Here is an 18,914-nt window from a genome sequence, read left to right as displayed (position 1 = left end):
CAGCCCCAATATATCAGTTTTCTTCACATGCCCTTCTCCACATGCCCAGGCCTCAGGCCTCTAGCCTCCCTTCCACCTACATGCCTGTGCCCATCTGAGTATGCGCTGCCCAGGCAGGAGCCTGCCCAATTTTCCTTCTACTGACTTTTTCCTACAAACTACCTCTATGGCCCTTCTCTTCTGGGCTTTGCTTTGCATTTTCTAAGATGAGGAGAAGTTTTGGATAATGCATTTATTTGCTTGTCAAACATTTCCCTTTTATAGTGAAAGTGCCATGATAGGCACCACAGAGAAGCAATGTAATGAGGATCCACCTCTCCAGGAACTCCAGGCCATCAGGAAAGGCCATCAGCGCTTATCTTTTTCTGAGAGTCTCCTAAGATTTACTTTGAAACTTAAGTTGAGTCCAAGGATTGTAAAAATGTCATGTATGTTCATAATTATACACCGAGAGGGGAGGCAGTAGGTGATCCTGATTTCCTACATGGAGAAGGAACTTTCATAATTGTACACTGAGAGGGGAGGCAGTGGGTGACCCTGATCCCTACATGGAGAAGGAACTTTCATAATTATACACCGAGAGGGGAGGCAGTGGGTGATGACCCTGATCCCTACATGGAGAAGGAACCTATCGTGGGGTGGGAGAATTTCACGTCTCTGCTTATCCTGACCTTGAACAGCCAGCTCACAGCTGGGGGAGTAAGACATTGGAAGGGATTATTTAATTCTGTCTTGTCTAGTTCTGAGAATGCCTCAGTCATCTGCAGACAGAGCTGTCAATACCAGATTTCTTTTTTTCCCATCTTTTCACAGGTGTTGAAAATGTCAGATTTCTTTGGCAGATGGGAGGAGTCTTATAGGACTCAGGAACTGTCATCACTGGTGAAAAGAGATGCTTCCACTTCTGCAATGAAAGACAGGAGTGAAAGCTGTGAGACATGGTGAGCGACAGGCCAGTGGGAGACAAGGCCTTGGTCTCTGCTGCCAGCAGCAGTGGGCTCTATAGGTCTCCTCTTTTCACTAGGGGAAGTAGTGAGGGAGCAGAATTCTCTCTCTCTCTCTCTTTTTTTTTTTTTTTTTTTTGAGATGGAGTCTTGCTTTGTTGCCCAGGCTGGAGTGCAGTGGCATGATCTCGGCTCACTGCAATCCCCGCCTCAAGTGATTCTCCTGCCTCAGCCTCCCAAGTAGCTGGGATTACAGGTGCCCACCACCACACCCGGCTAATTTTTGGTATTTTTAGTAGAGACGGGGTTTCTCCATGTTGGCCAGGCTGGTCTCAAACTCCTGACCTCAGGTGATCCACCCGCCTCAGCTTCCCAAAGTGCTGGGGTTATAGGCATGAGCCACTGTGCCCAGCCTTTTTTTTGATTAGTCACAGCTCACTGCAGCCTCAACCTCCTGGGCTCAAGTGGTCCTCCCACATCAACCTCCTGAGTGGCTGGGACTACAGGCATGTGCCATAATGCCTGGCTAATTTTTTGTAGAGATGGGGTTTCACCATGTTGCCCAGGCTGGTCTCAAACTCCTGGACTCAAGTGATCTTCCCACCTTGATCTCCCAAAGTGCTGGGATGACAGGCATGAGCCACTGCACCTGGCTTCATAATTCTCTTGAGCAGTGTAGTCAGGGGGCATGTTTGGGAGTAGTGGGGACCCAGTGTGGAGCTTGAACTTCTTTTTTTTTTTTTTTTTTTGAGACGGAGTCTCGCTCTGTAGCCCAGGCTGGAGTGCAGTGGCCGGATCTCAGCTCACTGCAAGCTCCGCCTCCCGGGTTCACGCCATTCTCCCGCCTCAGCCTCCCGAGTAGCTGGGACTACAGGCGCTGCCACCTCGCCTGGCTATTTTTTGTATTTCTTAGTAGAGACGGGGTTTCACCGTGTTAGCCAGGATGGTCTCGATCTCCTGACCTCGTGATCCGCCCATCTCAGCCTCCCAAAGTGCTGGGATTACAGGCTTGAGCCACCGCGCCCGGCCTGGAGCTTGAACTTCTAATAACCCAGTGGTGACTGGGTGGAGAATCAGGAATCAAAGACCGTGTGGTTTTGCCATTAATTGTTTCCCTGGGTTTGATGGGCACAGAAAACAAAGATTACATAAAGAAGAAAAAAACTATGGTTCTTGCTCTCAGAATCACAGTGTGATGGGGCAGTTAGGATGATTGACACATGCATAACACAGGGGAATGAACAGAGTCGGGGTGATGGGAAAGGAGAGAAATGTTGTGTGAGCAGAGTATGGCATTGGCCAACCTCAGTGATCTGAATGGGAAGAGTAATGTTGTGGCCTCCTTGGATATCCTTTAAAGGGATGGATGGTGTTTGTTCCTCTTTGTGACATCCATGCCCTCAATATTGCTGATGACGCGATAAGGACTGAACATAAGATCTCTCAGATGGCAAGCTCCAGAGGGTACTTAATGCTTTAGTCCAGTGTTTGTCAAACTTAAATGTGCACCAGAATCACCTGTACATGAGAGCTTGTTAACACACAGCTTGCTGGGCCTACCCACAGGGCTTCTGATTCAGTGGCTCCAGGGTGGGGCCCAAGTATTTGCATTTCTTTTTTTGTTGAGACAGGGTCTCACTGTCGCCCAGGCTGGAGTGCAGCGGCATGATCTCAGCTCACTGCAACCTCTGCTTCTCAGGCTCAAGTGATTCCTCTCACCTCGCCTCCCAAGTAGCTGGGACTACAGGTGTATGCCACCATGCCTGGCTAATTTTTATGGGGTTTTTTTGTTGTTGTTGTTTTTTTAAAGACAGGGCTTTGCCATGTTGCCCAAGCTAGTTTCCAACTCCTGGGCTCAAGCAATCTGCCTGCCTCGACCTCCCAAAGTGCTGTGATTACAGGCGTGAGCCACCATGCCCCGCCAAGAATTTGCATTTCTAACAAGTCCCCAGATGATGATGGCCCAAGGACCACTCTTTGGGAACCACTGGTACAGTCATTCAGTAGCCAATAACAGTTTGGAGTAGGGAAATAAGAGCTGTGCATTTATCATCTTTAATAGACCTATTTGGAGAGTCCATAACTGTGTGAGAAGATATGTAGGGAAATCAATTTGTAAAAGATGGGTTTAGCCCAGGGAGTGGCTCCATGTTCAGTGCTGAGATCTGATGAGAGCATCTCACTTTGCCCCCAGCTGCAATGGGGACTAAGGGAGATGAACCGCATAACCCATATTCCTCAAAGGAGAACACTGAGCACCAGAAGCTTTAAAATTATTTGTAAAGCTCTAGAGCAGAATTTTTAACACAAAACATGCATTTCTTAGTGTCACTTTTTCTAAAGACATTTATTATTTTAGTCATCAGTGACCAGAAGAGCTGGTAGGAGTGTTTTCCATTCAGCTTTGTGATGCTCACCTGTACATGTTCTGTGATCTGGTGAAGTAGAAAAGGCCTTCCATTTTCATGCCTCCCTGTCTTTACTCAAATGGCTGCCCTGCCTGGAATTAGCTCCCCTTCCCTACCCGATAGCTATTTGAGCAATTCTTTACCCCAAAGCTTTGACTGCCTTAAATGCTGGCAGGCGTGTTTCTGATGAGGGATGTTTTTCAGTTTTAGAAGCAAAGATGGCTATTTCCAATTATTCACAGGCCCATTAATCACCCTAATAGAACCCCAGCAACACTGAAGGCTTTCTCCAGGTGACAGTGTGCAAACAGCCTCTAATCAGGACACAGGCTACCTATCATTTGCTCATTGTTTCTTGTTTCCCTTCTGGGAGCCTTCAAAGGCAAGTGTTGTGACAGAAGAGGAGATGATTCAGTCCAGACCTGATGGGAAAACAGGAAACAAAATCCAGTACCACTGATGTGAGCAATGAACAGTAAAGACAACCTGTATTTAGATGGAATGAATCTTGATAATTATCTCTCGGAGTATCTAGCCTCTCAATCTGATGCATCCTCAGGATGTGAAACACATTCTAATATTTTAAGCACTAGTGTCATAAAAAGTGCATACTCTAAATGCTTGATGTTCTCAGCAATACATTCACTTTTGCCAGGGTTCATCTGCCCAAATGACTGCCTTCATTCCAAAGACGGCAAACAAATTTGAAGTAAAAATTCTGAACTCTTAGCTAGTCTCTGCAGTGCAGTGATCAAAATGGTGTCCACCAGCATGACCCCTACTGTCTTCAAGGTGTCACTCATTAGGTCTTCAGCCATTTGAAAGCAGAAGTTTGGGTTTGAGTCACAGTGTCACAATTTATTAGCTTTGCAATTGTGGGGAACCAGGCCACATTTCACTCTACAAATGGATGATAATGACTAACATCTAACATGTCTTGCTTCCTTTGCAGGGCCATTGTGGAGATCAACTGAATCATGGGTCTCCTTGTAAGTGGCAAAGCATAGCGGAAATGTTAGTTAATGTTATTATTTTGATCATGCACTTCTTGCTGCCTACTCCAAAACCAGAGACCTTACTGTTTCACCTGACAAACTGAAAGTCGTTTTTGTTTGTTTTTGTTTTGTTTTGTTTTGGAGACAGGGTCTTGCTCCATCACCCGGGCTGGAGTGCAGTGGCATGATCTTGGATTCTCATCTCTGCCTCCTGGGCTCAAGCAATCCTCTTGCCTTAGCCTCCGGAGTAGCTGGAACTACAGGTTTGTGCCACCACACCTGGCTAATTTTTATATTTTCTGAGACAGGTTTTCACTACGTTGCCCAGGTTGGTCTCAAACTCCTGAGCTCAAGTGATCTGCCTGTGTTGGCCTCCCAAAGTACTGGGATTACAGGCGTGAGCCACTGCACTCAGCCTGAAAGATATTTCTTACGTTTATTTAAAAAATTACTCAGTGAGTCCTGGATTATAACCCTAGGTGACTGGGGTTTGGTTGGAAATGGGCACTGGCTTTCAGTTGTGATATTTAGTTGAGATGTTGTGATTAGGATATGGAAAGACTTAGGAAGGACAGATTTGATTCAGGGCACTGATTTTCCCGATGTAATCCTTAGGCAAGCCTCTTTGTTTATAGAATTGTAGGCTCTTTGGATTGGAGGGACTAGGGCTTTTGGATTAGCAGTGAACCAGTCTAGCATTTCAAGCGTTTCAGAAACCCATACTGCAGCATTGTGACAAATGTCTTGCTTGGATACCTCTAGAGTTCCATGGGCTTTTCCTCTCAATAGCTCATTTTATTGTTTGATATTTCCAATTGTAGGAATATCTTTTCAACTTTTGAGCCAAAATAGCCTGTTTTACTTCCAACTGCTGATGCCCCTTGACTTACAATGCGGTTATGCGTTCAACCCATCATAAGTTGAAAATATCGTAAGTCAAAAATGCACTTAAGGCCGGGCGCGGTGGCTCAAGCCTGTAATCCCAGCACTTTGGGAGGCCGAGACGGGCGGATCACGAGGTCAGGAGATCGAGACCATCCTGGCTAACACGGTGAAACCCCGTCTCTCCTAAAACATACAAAAAAACTAGCCGGGCAAGGTGGTGGGCGCCTGTAGTCCCAGCTACTCGGGAGGCTGAGGCAGGAGAATGGCGTGAACCCGGGAGGCGGAGCTTGCAGTGAGCTGAGATCCGGCTACTGCACTCCAGCCTGGGCACCAGAACGAGACTCTGTCTCAAAAAAAAAAAAAAAAAAATGCACTTAATACAGCCAACCTACCTAACATCACAGCCTACCTACCTAACATCACAGCCTAACCTAGCCTACTTTAAACATGCTCGGAACACTTACATCAGCCAACATTTGGGCAAAATCATCTAACACAAAACCTATTTATAATAATAAAGTGTTGAATATCTCATGTAGTTTATTGACTACTGTACTGAAAGTGAAAAACAGAACGGGTGTGTGGGTACTTGACATACAGTTTGAACAAATGCATATCGCTTTTGCATCATAGTCAAAAATGGTAAGTCGAACCACTGTAAATTGGGGCGTCTGTGTGGGTCTTCATTCTTACCTCTGAGAAAACACATTGCAGGCTGCTCCCTTCTTGATAATGACAGGGCTTCCTGAGGACATAATACACAGCTAGCATGCTTCTAACAGGTCTTCTCTTGTTTGAATTAAACATACCCTGGTTTTGTAACTGTGTTTTGTTGATATGGTTTCCAAAACTGCCTCACAATCCTGGTTCCCTCTTCTGAATGAGAAGCATGAATGTTTGTAATGTGGTCGTTGGGGTAATAATAGACAGGCAGGGAGTAACTAGGTCTTTGATGGTCTCATAATTCAGCAAACTTTCCCTCACCCCCACACCACACCCTTACTGCAGCATACAACTGTAAGAATTCAAAAATTCAAACCCAGCAGTGACTGAACCTCCAGCATTTCAAGGCTTCAAGAAATCAACACAGTGACATCAGGCTACAAGGGCAGCCTGATACTGTCTAATGTGCAGGATATATTCACTTGATCTAGTTCCTACTGATTATTGCTTTATTTGAAGTGATGGAATTCTTCCCATTAATTCTGTAAAAATGTATACAAATGTTTAAGCAGCAGATGGTGCAGGAAGTTGGGTGCAGTGATAAAGTACACAGGCAGAGAGATCCAAGTTCAAATATGAATTTGAACTTTGGCACTTTACATCTTGGAGTCGCCATTTTCTGACTTGTAAAATGAGGATGATGATTTCTGCCTCATGAAGTTGATGTGAGGACTAAATGCACTATTTCAAAACAGAGCCTGGATTACAGTAGGTGCTTATGAGTGGACTCTGATGTTCTTTTGTTTTTTGTTTTGAGACAGTCTTGCTCTGTTGCCCAGGCTGGAGTGTAGCAATGCAATTTCAGCTCACTGCAACCTCCACCTCCCAGGTTCAAGTGATTCTCCTGACACAGCCTCCCAAGTAGCTGGATTACAGGTGTGCACCACCACACCCAGCTAATTTTTGTACTTTTAGTCGAGATGGGTTTCATCATGTTAGCCAGACTAGTCTCGAACTCCTGATCGCCCTGGCCTGCCTTGGCCTCCCAAAGTGCTGGGATTACAGGCGTGAGCCACCGTGTCTGGCCAACTCGGATGTTCTTAGCACATTAACTTTCTGTATTTACCTTCTTCCTTCCAAAGCAATCCAGGTAAAGGTGTTAAGTCATTCTGGTGTGGTGATAAGAGCCCAGAAGAATCTAAAGTGAGGGTTGGTGAAGTTCTCTTTTTAAAAGGTGAGATGTGATTACTTTCAATAGCCACATATCTTGTGACTACCGTAGTGAACAGCAACGTTAGAGCACATGAATTAGAATTGTGATATGCAAGGCTAAGCCCAGCCTGTGGACTGAGTGACAGACCAGTGGGCAATTGGGAAACATTTCAGGTTTTCCAATGGAGAATATTAAGATCAGAAATGTGGAGAATGCCATAGTGACCAGCCACTGACACCCTCCTTCAGGGTAGACGGGAATTTCAGAAAGCTTTGTGGATTATACAGACCCTGCTGCAACTACTCAGCACCAACATTTGAGTGCAAAAGCAGCCATAGACAATAATGAAATGAATCAGTGTGGTTGTGTTCCGATAAAGCTTTATTTACAAAAACAGGCAGCAGGCTGGATTTGACCCACAGGCAATAGTTGTCAATCCCAATCTAGAGTCTTATTTTCTTAAAATTGTAGTAAGAGCATGATATAGTTTGAGTATTTGTCTCCACTCAAATCTCATGTTGGGATGTAATCCCCAATGTTGGAGGTGGGGCCTGGTGGGAGCTGTGTGGGTCACGGGGCTGTATTTCTCAGGGCTTGGTGTTGTCCTTGAGATAGTGAGTGAGTTCTCACAAGATCTGGTCATTTGGCCGGGCGTGGCAGCTCATGCCTGTAATCCCAGCACTTTGGGAGGCCGAGGTGGGCGGATCACCTGAGGTCAGGAGTTTGTGACCAGCCTGGCCAATATGGTGAAACTCCATCTCTACTAAAAATACAAAAATTAGCTGGGCATGGTAACACACGCCTATTATCCTAGCTATTCCGAAGGTTGAGGCAGGAGAATCGCTTGAACCTGGGAGGTGGAGTTTGCAGTGAGCCCAGATTGCGCCGTTGCAGTCCAGCCTGGGCGACAAGAGTGAAACTCTGTCTCAAGAAAAAAAGAAAAGAAAAGAAAAAAAAAAAAGGGTGTGGTGCCTCCTCCTGACTCACTCTCTCTTGCTTCTCTTGCCAGGGGACATGCCTTCTCCTGCTTTGCCTTCCACATGAGTAAATCCTCCCTGAGGCCTCCCTGGAAGCCGAGCAGATGTCGGCAGCGTGCTTCCTGTACAGCCTGCAGAACTGTGAGCCATTCACACCTCTTTTCTTTATAAATTACCCAGCCTCAGGTATTTATTTACCACAGTGCAAGAACAGCCTGACACAAACACTTAACATAAAATCTACCTTAACAAATTGTTAAGTGTACAATACAGTATTGTTAACTATAGTCACAATGTGGTACAACAGATCTCTAGAACCTGTTCATCTTGTATAACTGAAACTTTATCCCACTGAATAACAGCTACCATTCCCTGAGCCCCTTACAGCCCCTGGCAGCCACCATTCTATTCTCTATACGAGTTTGACTATTTTAGATACATCATGTAAGTGGAATCATGCAGTATTTGTCTTTCTGTGACTAGTTTGTTTCACTTAGCATAATGTCCTCAAAGTTCATCCATGTTGTCATGTATGGCGGGATTTTCTTCTTTTTCAAGACTGAACAATATTCCATTTATATTCATACCACATTTTTTTTAGACAGAGTCTTGTTCTGTCACCCAGGCTGGAGTGCAGTGGTACTATCTTGGCTCACTGTAACCTCTGCCTACTAGGTTCAAGTGATTCTTTTGCCTCAGCCTCCTGAGTAGCTGGGATTACAGGTGCGCACCACCACACCCAGCTAATTTATATATTTTTAGTAGAGACAGGGTATCACCATGTTGGTCACAGGCTGATCTTGAACGCTTGGCCTCAGGTGATCCACCCACCTCAGCCTCCCAAAGTGCTGGGATTACAGGTATGAGCCACCACACCTGACCCCTTACCGCATTTATTGACTTGTCTGTGGATGGGCATTTAGGTTGTTCCATATCTTGACTATAATAATATAATGATAATGCTGCAATGAACATGGGAGTGCAAATATCTCTACCACATCTTGATTTCAATTATTTTGGATAAATACCCAGAAATAGGATTGCTGAAACATCTGGTAGTTCTATTTTTAATTTTTTGAGGAACCTCCATACTGTTTTCTATCATGGCTGGACCATTTTACAGTCCTACCAATGGTGTACAAGGGTTCCAATTTCTCCACATCCCACCAACACTTGTTATCTTTTATTTTTTTCATAGTAGCCATCCTAATAGGTGTGAGGTGGTCAGAGCCTTATTTTCTAATCTCAGCCCTGGGGACTTGCTTCTGCTGCATTCCTCTTTCCAAGAGCATCTTTCTCTCACCCCAGGGGGTTCTAGGATCCCCGCAGGGGTCACCTGGGCACAGAGCCCCAAATCCTGTCTGAAGATTTGCTTCAAGTAGTTTTGGGTCCTGGAGGGGCCGGGAGCTCTCTCCACCATTTTTGAGAGAGATGGGAGAGAGGATGTGTGCAAATCCTTCAGGGGAAACCCCCTGAAGACTTTATTACTGGGAGCAAAGTATCTATGTCCTGTGTTTCCATTTGATCATCTGTTAGGTGTGCAGTTATATGCCTCCATGATACCCCATATCATTGCTTTGTAGCATTTAGATCAACTATAATTATTTGTGTGATCGTCAGTTTAATGTCTCCCTTCCTTCTTTCCCTCCACCCCTCAAGAAAGTGCCCTGAAGGTAAGGCCATGTTTGAGTTGCTGTCCATGGCTGTATACATAGCATCTAGCAGAGGGATCAACTCAAGATACATGCTCAACAATAAATACCTGCTAAATGATGAATGTAAAAGTTCAGTCCCTCAAGTCATCCGCAGAACTTTCTCAGATTACATTCACCAGACTTCTTCTTTCTAGCACTGTGAGGGAAAAGTTTGATTTTCAACTGTTAATGGACTCTAAGCCTGAAAAACAAGACATATATTATAGGGTTGGCTTTGACCAAAGGCCTGCCACCTCTGGCCTCAGAAGTTTTCTTGGTAACTATGACTGTGAGCTGGAAATAAACAGCTGCTCTGTTTATTTACCAATTGGCAATGATTTCTTGGAGGGAGATAACATGAAGAACTTCAGGAACACTTCCTTTGAAACTTGGGAATAGTTATTCATTCAATACTTTTTTTTTTTTTTTTTTTTTTTTTGAGACGGAGTCTCGCTCTGTCGCCCAGGCTGGAGTGCAGTGGCGCAATCTCGGCTCACTACAAGCTCCGCCTCCCGGGTTCACGCCATTCTCCGGCCTCAGCCTCCCGAGTAGCTGGGACTACAGGCGCCCGCCACTGCGCCCGGCTAATTTTTTCTATTTTTAGTAGAGACGGGGTTTCACCATGGTCTCGATCTCCTGACCTTGTGATCCGCCCGCCTCGGCCTTCCAAAGTGCTGGGATTACAGGTGTGAGCCACCGCGCCCGGCCCAATACTTTTTTTATCTCTCTTGGAGAGTATAACTTTTAGAATTTTTGTAGCTGTTGTGCCTTCCTTTAAAAATCTTTTTTGTTTTTGTTTTTGAGACAGGGTCTCACTCTGTCACTCAGGCTGGAGTGCACTGGCATAATCTTGGCTTACTGTAGCCTCGACCTCCTGGGCTCAAGTGATCCTCCCACCTCAACCTCCAGAGTAGCTTGAACTTCAGGTGTACACCACCATGACAGGTTAATTTTTTTTTTTTTCTTTTTTTTGTAGAGACGGTTTCTCACTATGTTGGCCAGGTTGATCTTGAATTCCTGCTCTCAAACAATCCTCTGCGGCCTCCCAAAGTGCTGGGATTACAGTTGTGAGCCACCCTGCCCAACCTGGTGTGCCTTTTTCTGATCTATTGTCAACTGAGGATTTTTCCTCTTCCTTCTACAATGTAAACATTAACAGCAGCAGAAGAAAGTGAAGTGCCGAATCCTGTATTAATACACCTGTTGTGGAAGTGCAACCACTTGAGCAATCTCAGAGTGGACAGAGTTAGCTAACCTTTACAAAGCAGGCCAGCAAAGTCCTAGACAGAAAAGGCCATTGGGAGAGTTTCCTGGGGCTCAGTCAGGCTGCTGCCTTGTTCACACCCCCAGGGGGGTAAAATGCTCTGGGTTATCCATAGGTCACTCAGTAGTGGTAAGTGAGAGGAAGGGGAAGTGAGCGGGAACAGACATATTGAGGACAGGGCTCATACAACGTGACTTTGTCATTCCAGCCACCTGGTGTCCTCCGTGGGTTTCAGATCCCAAGCTAATGCCCCCTTTTCCCTACTATGGCAATGTTGAAGGCTCCTTCAGCACCCCTATAGCCCTTCATACCATAATTTGGCTGAATAACTCCAGTCCCCACCTTGTCCCATGAATTCTCACCGGTTTCAGTGTGGGGTTCAGTGTGGTTTCCTGGTCTTCTCCCTTCCCCTTTGCTTGAGTGATGTAGTGGGTTGAACACATCCCCCCACAAAAGTATGTCTAAGTCTTAACACCTGGAACCTATGAAGGTAACTTCCTTTGGATAAAAAGTTCTTTGCAAATGTAATGTAAGGATCTTGAGGTCAAATCGTCCAGGATTTAGCGGGGGGACCATAGATCCAAGGATACCTGAAAAAGAGGAGAGGACACACAGACCCAGAGGATATGGTTATGTGAAGATAGAGTCAGGAATTAACAAGCACCATAAGCCAAGGAACACCAAAGATGACCGGCAGCCACCAGAAGCTAAGAGAGAGGCACGAACACATTCTCCCTCAGAGCCTACAGAAAGAGCCAGCCCTGACAACACCTTCACTTTGGACTTCTGGCCTCCACCAAACGAGAGAAGTTTCTGTTGTTTTACGCCACCCAGTTTGTTAATTTGTTATGGCAACGCCAGGAAACTAGGAGAGTTTAATTTGGAAAAGACCTTTAAGACCTGAGTGTTATCTACCCACATTGTCTTTTCAACAGCATTGTGTAAGCTGATGCAACCAGCGCTTGCAGGTGTTGAGGAAGAGTGCTGGGTCTTGTGTTGTTAACCATCAGCCCCTAAAGCCAGTGGCTGTTCATGGCAGATAACACCTCTCTTATTCTTATCACCTGAGAAAGTGAGAGAACAGCCATGCAGCTTAGGGACCACTCAGCTGGGTGGGGAGGGGTGGAAAGGGCAATCATTTGAGCAGGGTCACAGGACTGTCCTCTCCCCACGTCTCCTTTCTGCTTAGCACATAAGCAGGAAAAGAACAGTGTCCCTGTCCACAGCAACCGCACCAGTTAGACTGCAAACACAATCCTTTTCTTTTCTTTTCTTTTCTTTTTGAGACAGAGTCTCGCTCTATTGCCCAGGCTGGAGTGCAGTGGTGTGATCTCGGCTCACTGCAACCTCTGCCTCCCAGGTTCAAGCGATTCTCCTGCCTCAGCCTCCCGAGTAGCTGGGATTACAGGTGCCTGCCACCACGCCCAGCTAATTTTTGTATTTTTAGTAGAGATGGGGTTTCACCATCTTAGCCAGGATGTCTCTATCTCCTGACTTCGTGGTCCGCCCGCCTCGGCCTTCCAAAGTGCTGGGATTACAGGCATGAGCCACTGCGCCCAGCTGTCCTTTTCTTAAAGGATAGAATTTTTCTCAATGGGGCAAAGCAATGCAACATTCACAGTCAGAGAAAAGAAATCCTCCCATCCTCACTGTTCTCTTTGGTCTTTTCCTCTCCCAGGCACCAGCCCTTTCACCTGATGGCAGAGCAGCACGGCTGAAAGCTGTAACCTGGGTGATGTGGAGGGCGACTAGCAGGCATGCACAGGTGAGATCCCCTGGGGCAGGCCTGCAGGGCCAAGGTGGGGCATGGCTCGCTTTGGCTGTTTTGGTTTTCAAAATATTTAAATGCTGAAAGTTCATGTTGGTAGTTGGTATGTAATGATCTTAATTTGTTCTATTGATTGAAAAAAACATTCTCTCATTTTACAATAGAGATTTTTGGCAGTCACTAAATGGTGCAGTGCTATTGCCTCAATTAAGACATTTCTGTCATCGTATTTATGCCACATGTGTTTGCTTTCGTGTCTCATTTCATTTGAGTCTCCCAGTAGCCCATGAGAGGAGTAGAGCAGGGATTATTACCCCGTTTTAAAGGGAGAGAACTGAGGCTCACGAGGCTTAGGGGATGAATAGTGGGAAAATAGGAGAGAATTTCAAGCTTGGGGAGGAGCCTGAAACAGCCAAGAAATCTTTGTGGCTAGAGAGCAGAGCATGTGGGTGAAAGACATGGGGGAAAGCTCTGTCATTTGAAGAGGTGCCTGGAGAGGCAGCTGGGGGTGACTGGGAATGCTGACCAAATGGTAAGAAAATGAGGGAAACCTGTGGTTTGTGAGCAGAGTATCCTTCCTGGAGTCTGAACATTCAACAAGAGGTGAATTTGGGGAAACCGTCTCTCCTTAACCAAATGACTGCCCAATGTAATGATGCTTCATGATAATACAGTGGATGATCTTTGTTCTCTGCCATGAAGAGTAGAGGTGGGTACTCTTTATTGTACTTTAAGGCAGTGTGTCATTGCATCGTGGGCCTGGCTATCAAACGGGGTCCCCCTGCACAAGGCGGCATTTTGGGAAGTTGGCTCTACCGGGCACCAGAAGGCCTGAAGTAGTGGATGTGACTGTTGGGTTGTTAACCAGAGTGGCCCTGAGCTTTCAGAGGAGGAACTTGGCACCTCAGCAGGAGGCCTGTCCTCAGCGGGTCTGACACATCACATTTGCTTTTTGATTTGCACACATAAAATGAATCTCCCCAACAACCCTCTCCCCAAAGCCTCATCAATTAGAACTGCTTTTGTCCTTAGCATCCTTTTGTGGACCAGCTTGGAAATTCGTTAGAAGGAAGAAGAAAGGGAAGTTGTCTTTGCGGGTAGTGGCACTGGAGAGCTGGCTGCTAATGAAGGAGTCCTGAATGGTGCAATTGTGCTGCTGTTTATATAGTTTTTATTTTAATTTGCATCCGTACCAGGCTCGAATCCCAAGAGTCATTCAGCCGTGTATGGAGCTTTTATCTCCTTCCATGGAGCCAATTCTGCCAGCTTATCATTTGCCTCAAGGAAATTAATGTGGCTGTCCCCTCCCTTCACTTTTATCATGTGCTGTTGAATTGTTTATACATCCATGGAGAGAAAGAAAGACTGCAGAACTGTAGAAGGAAGTTTCTCATCTGAGACTCAGCTCTCGGTTAAAAGGCTTATAGAGCCAAGGTCTCAGAGAGCAAGGCCTGGAATTCAAGCAGGAGGATGGAAGGGAAGGGAGGGGACACAGCATCAAAGGCCCAGGCCTCCTGCTGTTTTTTTATTGTCTCCATATAGCTGTTTTCCTCCTTGACAAAGTACGCCTTCCCCCAGGACTTTCAGAATAGAGAGCAATGATTGTATCTGGAAAGATCTGGAAAGACCCTCTTCTCACATTGTATTGGGTCAGAAATCCTGGTGCATGCAGGGGACTTTGTCCTTGGGGCCCCTCCCTCATCCCTATCTTAGCTTTCATAAGGCAATTCCTGCCAACTTCAGATGATTTCAAATCTCTATCTCCAGCACTCCAGTTCCAGAAATGAAAAGACTTAGATGCTGCCCTCCAGGAGTCATGGTTTGGTGGGCATGAAAGAGGTTATAAAAGGCAGTATACAGTATGCACCAGGTTACAGAGGAGCTCGTGGGTCCAGAGGCCTCAGGGAGAGCTTCTGGAGAAGGAGCCTCCAAACCATGCCTGGAAAGGGAGGAGGCTTTTCAGTCTAGGTCAAGCTGTATAACCAAGCACATAGGCTGAGAGGACATGAGGATGGAGGGACATGCACGATTGTGCTGTGTTTGTGGGCAGGGGGGCAGGGGGAGGGTCAGTAGGGGGAATGGGGAGAGCCGCTGGAGTGCTCTGGGCTGGCAGGACCACGCTGCATAGGCCTGCGGCAGGTTCCGCTTGCCCAGGGCTTTGTGCCCATGTGAAGGAAAATGAGATTTCAGTCTACAGCTGAGAGGTCGGGGGTGAAGAGAGAGCCATGGGGGAAACCGAGCTGGTAGAAGACACTTAGGGTGTTTAAATCTCTCTGTGCCCGCAGTGGGGTGGGTGGTCTGGACACGGTGAGAGGGCACCTGTGGGGAGGCTGTAGTCAGAGACTAGGCAAAAGAGGCAGGCATCTACCCAGTAGCAGCAGCCACCGCACATTTCAGAATCCAGCCCTTCCACATGACTCCCATCTAGTCAGTCACCATTTCCTGCCCAGTCTGCTTCTGAACACTCCAGAATTTAGTCTCTGCTGTCTATTCCCACTGACATGATCCAGGTATTGGTTACTCCTGTGTTCTCCTAAAGTGTGGTTCTGGTCTGGCTCTTTCCTGGCTCCGTAGTGTCACTGCATGGAGGACACCCTCAGCACGGCATGGCTGGCCCCCTCTCTGGCCTCCTCTCCAGCCACCCCCATTTCATGCCCTCCTCTTCTCATGCCCTCCTCTTTGCTCTTAGTCTCCAGTTCCTGGAAGCTGCCTTGCCCTGGGGCGTTTCAGTTCCTTTTTCTGCATTTAGAAACACTCCCTCTGCTTGGTGAATTCTCATCCTCTAAAATGTAGTTCAAAGATCATCTCCTGGGAAACCTTCCCCAGCTCCCCAGACAGAAGTGCCTGCTTCCTCCTCTGCCTGGCCAGAGCCCTGTCTTTATGCATCTCTCCCTGGCTCCTCCTGTTGAATTCTAGGTGACAGTTTATGCGTCTCTCTCCTCCGCAGGACTGCCAGTTCCTTAAGGCTGTACCTGGTAAAAGGCCAGTGTAGAGGGCAGAAATGGGTCTCCCCAGGCTGTTCACCTTTGTAACAACAGCTCCCCACTCTGCACCTGGCCCAGGGTATTGATTTGTTTTTTTTGTTTGTTTGTTTGTTTTTTGTTTTTTTGAGACCGAGTCTCGCTCTGTCGCCCAGGCTGGAGTGCAGTGGCCGGATCTCAGCTCACTGCAAGCTCCGCCTCCCAGGTTTACGCCATTCTCCTGCCTCAGCCTCCCGAGTAGCTGGGACTACAGGCGCCCGCCACCTCGCCCGGCTAGTTTTTTGTATTTTTTAGTAGAGACGGGGTTTCACTGTGTTAACCAGGATGGTCTGGATCTCCTGACCTCGTGATCCACCCGTCTCGGCCTCCCAAAGTGCTGGGATTACAGGCTTGAGCCACCGCGCCCGGCCATGTATTGATTTGTTGCATTCAATTAAGTAGGCAGTCGGCATGACTCAGGAAAGTGGACAGCCTGGAAGAGAATCTAGATGTGCACTGTCCATTAGAAATAATGCGAGTCACATTTTAAATTTTGTAGTAGCCTCATTTTTAAACAACGTTAAAAGAAACAGGTAATCAAATGTTCATAGCTACTTCATTTGCAGTAGCCCCAAGCTGGAAACAATCCAATGCCCAGCAAGAGGCGAATGTATCAGCAGCAGTGAAGCCGTCTGGGTCTGTGGCAGTTTGATTCTTGCCACCTCAGGGGAAATAATTCATCCAAGGGGCATAAGGTATGGTGAGAGACCAAGGCAAGTTTTAGAGCAGGAGTGAAAGTTTATTAAAAAGTTTTAGAGCAGGAACAAAAGGAAGTATAGTACACTTGGAAGAGGGCCAAGCGGGCAACTTGAGTCCAAGTGTGCTGTTTAGCCTTTGACTCGGGGTTTTATACATTGGCATGGTTCCGGGATTTGTGTCTCTTCTCCCCGGATTCTTCCCTTGGGGTGGGCTGTCCGCAGGCGCAGTTGCCTGCCAGCACTTGGAAGGGGCCGTGTGCACAGGTGTTTATCAAAGTTTTGCACATGCTCACTTGAGGTATTCTTCCCTTACCAGCTGAGTGTTCCTAGAGGAAGGTCATAGACCAGTGAAACTTTGCCATGTTGCCTCTTAGTGTGCATGCTTGAGCCCACTCACCCAACTTCTGACATCTTATTAGGAAGCGGCTGATCACCAGCTGCAGGTGTTTTCTATCTATTGGGAGCCTGCCTTTAAGTCCTGGCACTGGCTGTGACCAATTATTATTTTAGAGAGACAGTTTAACAACCACCTGATGGTCACCTGACATGCCTGGAGGTGGGGGCCCTCTGCTGCCTTGCTCATATCTGCCTAGCTAACTGCTCTAACAAGTGGATAAACTATGATATATAACAGAATACTACTCAGCAATAAGAAGGAATGAACCACTGATACATGCAACAACATGGATAAACCTCACAATAATTAAGCTAAGTTAAAGCAGTAAAAAATACCTGTTACTGTATAATTTTATTCACATAAAATTCTAGCAAATGCAAACTCCATATGCAGATCAGTAATTAGGGATGGGGGATTGGCAGGAAGGACTACAGCAGGGCATGAGAAAACTTTTTGGGGTTGACAGAGATGTTCATTATCTTAATTGTGATGATGGCTTCATGGTATTGTATATGCACATGTCAAAACTTACCAAATTGTGCAGTTTATTGTATGCCAATTATACTTCAGTAAAGTGTAAAAAAAAATGAAGCAGAATAATTTAAATGTTTTAACACCATATATTGAAAATGTTATCTTTTAAGCATATAATTAAGGCTGGGCATGGTGGCTTATGCCTGTAATCCCAGCACTTTGGGAGGCTGAGGAGGGCAGATCACTTGAGACCAGGAGTTTGAGACCAGCCTGGGTAACATGGTAAAACCCTGTCTCTACTAAAAATACAGAAATTGGCTGGGAATGGTGGTGTGCACATGTAATCAAGCTATTCAGGAGGCCGAGGCATGAGAATTGCTTGAGCCTGGGAGGCGGAGGTTGCCGTGAGTCAAGATTGAGCCACTACATTCCAGCCTGGGTGACAGAGCAAGACTCTGTTTCAAAAAATATATATATACACATATATATGTATATATATGTAATCAATATAAAAATTACTAGTGAGATTTAAAAACTATTATTTTTGTGCCATCTTTGAAATCTTATGTGCATTAAAAACATTTTTTTAAATAGAAATGGGATCTCACTATGTTGCCCAAGCTGATCTTGGCCTCAAGGGATCCTTCCGCCTTGGCCTCCCCATTACAGGTGGGAGCCACCATGCCTGGTGCTATGTGCATTTTACACCAACAGCACAGCTCACTTCAGACTCACATTTCAAGTGATCAATAGCCACATGTGACAAGCGGCTACTGTGTTGGACAGCAGAGATCTAGACCCTCTAGTGAAAGCCCGGATCAGAATTGTTTCCTCCTCAGGACTGGGCAAACCCTGAGCAAGTAACTCCTCACATTTATGTCTGAAGTGGTTTTGAGCTGCCTCAAGAGCCCTTTTCTGTGGGCCTGAAAAGCTTGGGCACTCAGGGGCTGCAGGTCAGAGGCTGGCTCTGGAAAATTAGATTGTAAACCTAGAACTCTGTTAGCTCCCACCTCCCGTTCCACCCACCCTTTCTTCTTCCTCATTTAAACTTGAAGAATAACATTCTCTTTGCATATTTGCTTTCTGAGAACAGCTGTTTATGTCAGGAAGCAGACTGCACTTCACTGACTGCATGCAGGAAGTTGGTGCTGCTCTGAGCTAAGGTGAGCGCCTGCTGGGTGGGCATCAGCCTCTGAGAGATGGAGTGAGTCTGGGGGCTGCCTTTGGACTTTGGACCTGGGGGAGTCCTATTACTGAGTGGCCTTGGACTCCACACAGACCTTCTCCAAGTCTAGGATCTGCTTTCCTATTTCTTCAGCTTCTGTCAAGAGGTCAGGAGGAGTAGGGGGAAGAAGGGAATGCTGATGGCAGTGAGATAGGAGTTCACAAGATACAGGTCTTAAAGACCCCACAGATAAAACAGGATGCGGTCAAGAAGATGGTCAAAATCTATCAAAACCCAGATGACCACAAAAGCCATTTCTGGTTGTCCTCACTGCTCATTACACACTAAT

At 46.3% G+C, this 18,914-nt stretch overlaps 1 long non-coding RNA gene across 1 annotated transcript in view; it reads left to right on the top strand.

Annotated features, from left to right (window-relative positions):
- The first annotated feature begins 261 nt into the window (after positions 1 to 261).
- The window catches only part of LOC139357848 (uncharacterized), a 99,334-nt gene continuing 80,681 nt past the window's right edge, over positions 262 to 18,914 (top strand). The window contains exons 1-4 of the long non-coding RNA XR_011611732.1: positions 262 to 941; positions 4,305 to 4,341; positions 8,118 to 8,226; positions 10,756 to 12,808. This is a non-coding gene — a long non-coding RNA (uncharacterized lncRNA). The remainder of the gene's footprint in view (positions 942 to 4,304; positions 4,342 to 8,117; positions 8,227 to 10,755; positions 12,809 to 18,914) is intronic.

Source organism: Macaca nemestrina, chromosome 13 (assembly GCF_043159975.1).
Source record: "Macaca nemestrina isolate mMacNem1 chromosome 13, mMacNem.hap1, whole genome shotgun sequence".
NCBI lineage: Eukaryota > Metazoa > Chordata > Mammalia > Primates > Cercopithecidae > Macaca > Macaca nemestrina.
This window is presented reverse-complemented; position numbering and strand designations above follow the sequence as displayed.